Genomic DNA, 5,422 nt, shown 5'->3' with positions numbered 1-5,422 from the left:
AGGGTATGGGATCTGAACCTGTTCAGCCTCCACAAGAGAAGGCTGAGGGGGGATCTAGTGACCTGTTACAAACTAGTCAGAGGGGACCAGCAGACATTGGGGAGTCCCTGTTCCCCCGAGCACTACCAGGAGTGACTAGAAATAACGGTCACGAGCTGGCAGAGGGTAAATTCAGATTAGACATCAGGAGACGCTACTTCACTGTCAGGGCGGCTAGGATCTGGAACCAAAGTCCAAGCTCCTACCCTAGGGGTCTTTAAGACAAGGCTTGACAATCACCTTGCTGGGGGTTGTTTGACCCCAGTACTCTTTCCTGCTATGGCAGGGGGTCAGACTTGATCTTCTGCTCAAGTCCCTTCCGACCCTACTCACTATGAAACTATGACAACCCCCAGCAGGTGTGCCAAGTAGTGGCACACAGAGACATGTTCCTTGGTATGCCAGGAGGCATGCAAGGAAATAATTTTAAAAAAAAAAAAGTTTTTTAAGTTGCTGCTCTGAGATTTCCAGAGCAGCCACAGGTCCCAGCGCTGTGGCAGACACTGAGGGCAGAGCCAGGAGAACACAGGCAGGGACGCAGTCTGTGTACCCCACCCCCTGTCCCCGGACTGCACTCTCCAGCCTGGCTTGGTCCCAACTACTGCCTGGAGCAGCTGTTACCAGGGCCCAGGGGGCTCTTGTGGCAAAGCCCTAGGGCTGGACCCTTGCACCATGGTGGCTCCACCCCACTTGCACTGTACCTGGTGCACAGGGAGGCTGAGCTGAGAGCCAGGATCCCCCTGAGCCTAGTGTCGTGCCCTACTCAGGCAGCATCCCATCACCAACAGAATGGCTGTGGCCCATCCCTGCGGGCTGAGCCAGACCATGCCCCACCTCAGGTGCCACTGAGCTCCCCCGGCCTGCCCACCTGCCACAGCTACTCTGCAGAGCTCCGAAGCATCCCCCACTCTTTTCTGGCTGCCACTTTACCAAGGCTAAGCCGGCCTGCCTGCAACACCTCACCCTGCCCCATGCCTGAGCCAGTCTGCCCAGACCCTGTGCTGCCCCCTCCTGGGAGAGGCAACCAACACAGGTAGGATGGGGCATGTCTGCCCAAGTCCTGGCCAGGTCCTACCTCCCAGCCCTGGGCCTGGGCTCCTCCCACTCCAGGACTGTCAGAGAGGCCTGAGAACCCTGGCCCTGGCAGCTTCTTCTGGGGTGTCACTGCCTCCCTCCACTGGACCCTGCCCTGGACCAGTGGGCCCACGCCACAGCCAGTAGTGGTGGGAGACAGTGGCAAAGGACATATCTTTCTCTTTTTTCTTCTCTTCTCTTTCTTTTTTTCCCTTTTCTTCTCCATTTCTTTTTTCTCTTTACCTCTTTCTTTTCCTTCTTTTCCTCTCTCATCACAACATGCTTAACAAAAAAAAATACACAAGAACAGAAGGTAGTGTATGACATTTTATTTATTGTCACCAGGTTTAGAATTTTTAGAAAACCTGTGCCCTGCTATTTTGATATAGATATCCACCGTTTTATAAGTGATAATCAAGTTTGTACTGAATTTTTTTTTACTGCTTTTATATTGTGTGATTACTGTTTTAGGCCTACATATGTAAGTTAGCATAAGTCATGTCATGTCAAGCCTCCATCTTGTGTCCCCTGACCTATGACTTATACCTACCCTGCCTGTGTAACTTGGTTCCTGGATGAATGGGGATGAATGGGGAGAGACAATGACAGTAGGTCTAAAAATAGCTCCCTCTGAATGACCGAACCATCAACACCAATACCTGGACCAATGACCCAGCCCTTGGAACCACCCTCAGCATTCAAGAAACAAAAGATGAGGCAACCCACCATTGTACCAAGGCTGCACATGCTCACTTAGAACACTTGGAACCCTCTGGAATAGGACTGACCTTGCCTGGACAGGCCCTCCCCCATAAAAAGGGGTAGTGAAGACTGACTCCTCGGGACTCCCTCTCCATATAGACCAGCACCACACCACCTATACAACCAGAGGCCCTGCCAGCGACCTCCCTCTGGACAACACTTACTGGACAAGGATCCCTTTCCAGCCTGGATAGAGTAGCTATCAACCCCACCCTCACTTCAGGGAGGGAAGAGAAGCAGAGTCCAAGACCTTGGTTGATCTCCAGCCCTTCCACTGAGTCTCTTTCTCCTGCTGCCATTTTGAGTGCATGTGTGTGGATGCACGTGTGTGACCCAATAGCTTCATGGGGCGGTGTAGTGTGTTGTCTGTTTAATAAAACTGTTATTTGGACCCCTGAGTTGGGTTTGCTTTATTTACTACAGTCCAGCCCTGCTCCAATCTCTGCTCCTCACCCCTCTAACTTCTGTCTCATTTCTCCCTCTCCTGCTTCTGGCTCTTGGCTACCTCCAACACCTGTCCTGAGCTTCTCTCTGCCTGCAAACCCCGTTTCTTTGCCACTGTCTTATCCCGACTGCCTTTTCCCCCATTGTTTCTGCGTCAGTTTCTTTCCTGGCTGTCTCCTCCTTGCCACCACTTATCTGCTCCCCACCCCACAATATCTCAGCTGTCTGCCTTCATTTCCAGCCCCAAGCTCCCAGGTTTCTGTCTGTCTCCTGCTTGCCATCAGGCTTTTTTTCCCCTGCACCAGTGACCTCGTGTAACTCTGGGGCCACTTGATCTTAAGTAAACTGAAGCTTCAGTTCCTCAGCCGGCTTCTCTCTAGTCCACTGGTTCTAATCCTGGTTCTGGCAGCTTTCATCCCCTATGCTTTAACTCTCTCTCACCTTAACTTTGCCCCAAGTATCCCAGGTACCCCAAGCACATACATACATACTGTACCATCCAAGTTAGGAACTTACTTGTGCATATGTGTAGGTGGGTTGTGTGTGAACTGGTGCGCATGCGTGTGTGTGTGTAAAGCTATATACATGTCATTGTGTGCATGACATATGAATTAGTGATCTGTGTATGTGTACTGAGTGTGCAGGTATGGACAACTGATTTTTGTCTAATTTTTGGGGTGTATAGTGTATGTGCTTGAATTAGTGATAGGAAGGCATGTGCCTAGGCTAGTTTGGATGTGTATGTGCCTGAGTTGATAGTGTGTGTGTACGTGCAATTATAACACCCTCCTGTCTAATAGCACAATATTAAGATCTTGAGAGTTGGCCTGACCCCACAGGGCAGGCACCAAAAACATTGCCTAATCCTGCTCTGCACCAAAATGTTTTTAATCATGTGCCTCTTCTGAGGGCACACGTTCCTACTGAAGTTAATGGAAGTATTTTTACAACTAGATCTAATGGTACAATGGTAGATGTAAAGAAAAAGTGTTTACAGTTTCCTTTTTAAAGGGCTCTTTTCAACCAAAATAGACTTAAACTGTCAAAACAAGTGGGAACATCAGTAGGTAGAAATGGACCACTACTTATGGAGTTTTTTTTAAAGTCGCATCTAGAAACATTCAACATCTCCAAGACAAGCACCAGGTTATCTAATGAAGAACACAAAAAAAACCCTGCGATTTATGTGGGTTCTTTACATGTGAATTTGCTCTTATGCAATGAGCATATTTAGACCCAGAATTCGTTATATGCGAGGTAAATTCATTGCCTGCAGCCACTGGGCTGCACTGTGCTCTGCCTGTCCCCACCATGCCTGGGTTCACCCCAGCTCCTGGGCTGTGCTGTGCCATGGTGGAGGCAGCTGATTTTGGCTGCTCCAGCACAGCCTAGGGTGAGTGCAGACAAGCAGAGCCCTGGGCACAGCACTTACCCCAGCCCTGGCTGCAGCAGCCCTGGGAGCAGCTGACAACACCTGCCTGCACCAGGACATGGTGCAGCCCAGGAGCAGAGATGAGTGGGGACAGGCGGAGCATGGTGCAGCCCAACAACTGCAGGCAGTTGGTGCCGGCTGCTCCTAGTGCCACTGCAGCCAGGGGTGGGGCGAGTGCCACTTTGTTCCCTCTGCTTTGCTGCCTTGTGCAGCCCTGGGAGCACCCCTCCCTCACTGCCATGGGAGCTGATCCCCATTTGTTACATTGTAAAGTGGGTTTGCTTTATGCGAATGCAATTTATGTGCTGTTTTCCAGGAACGCATGTACAGCATAAAATCAAGGGAAACCTGTAATATGACTGGCAGCTATGGATTTATTATAAAGCTTTAATACGTCTGTCCATAACAATTTATTCACACTCTGATTGGCTGACTGAAACAACCACTCAGAGTGTGAATACAGTGTTGGGACAGGAGGTCGGGGGGGGGCAAGGCCAGCACAGCTGAGGAAGGAAGAGTAGGCCCAAGCTGATGTGGCGGCAGTGGGGGGAGGAGAAGCCCCCCCACACACTAGTCCCTGCAGGTGCAACAATGGAGCTGAGGGGAAGGGCAAGGCTACACATTTTCTTTTTAAGCCTGTGCAATAAACATAACATCCTCTGCAACCCTCTAGTTAATACACACACAACTCCATCAGAGATGATGAACAAGGTCTTGCATTTAAAAGCTTGTCTATATCTATCCCAATTATATAGCTGGTCCAATAAAAGATATCAGCCTAAGTCCTTGCCTCTTGCACATTTTGTTCCAATAGCATTTCAGGTTCCAAATATAACTGTGCGGAATTAAGTTATAAATTTAAAAGGGTTTTTTTTTTTCATTCATCATTCAGTAGTCATCACCATGTTAACAGATGTTTTTTCAGATATTTCACAAGAGATAATTAGTTCTTTCCATCACTCTTCCCCAATTACAGATACTGCTCTCAGAAACATTTTTTCACCTCGTAGTACAATTTCTTCTCATCATTATTTGTGTTATCAACACTTCTTATCCTGGGAATAATAATTATGTTGCACATTGGAGACAACAGCTCCAGGACCAGATAGGTATTTGATGACAGAAAGCAAACTCTTCCTCCCTCCTGCAAAAAAAGTTAACTGTCCCCTCCAGTTTGCCAGTTCTAGTCCTACCTTTAAAACTGCTCAGTAAGACTCCGTTTCATCCCCCTTCACCTGCCTTCAAGGACAGATCATACTATATATACCCCATGACAATTAGAATTCTTGAAAGAATGCCAGATTTCTAAGACAAAAGAGATGGAGACAGGACTTAATTTCATAGTAGTTTGGGGTCAGAAGGGACCTGAACAGATCATCTAATCTAACCCCCCCGCCACTGGCCGGAACACATGCTGGGATCACACGACCCCAGACAAGTGGTCGTCCAACCTCTTTTTGAATTTACCCAAGGTAGGAGCGAGGACCACTTCCCTAGGAAGTTCGTTCCAGATCCTAGCCACCCTAAAAGTGAAATAGTGCCTCCTAATCTCTAACCTGAACCTATTCTCCAGAAGCTTCTGGCCATTGTTCCTTGTCACCTCAGGTGCTGCTGGGGGGGAATAGGGCCCTTCCTATTTGCTGCTGATCTACCCTAATGAGTTTGTAGGCA

The sequence above is a fragment of the Crocodylus porosus genome, unplaced genomic scaffold (assembly GCF_001723895.1).
Source record: "Crocodylus porosus isolate Cpor-Errol unplaced genomic scaffold, CroPor_comp1, whole genome shotgun sequence".
NCBI lineage: Eukaryota > Metazoa > Chordata > Crocodylia > Crocodylidae > Crocodylus > Crocodylus porosus.
This window is presented reverse-complemented; position numbering follows the sequence as displayed.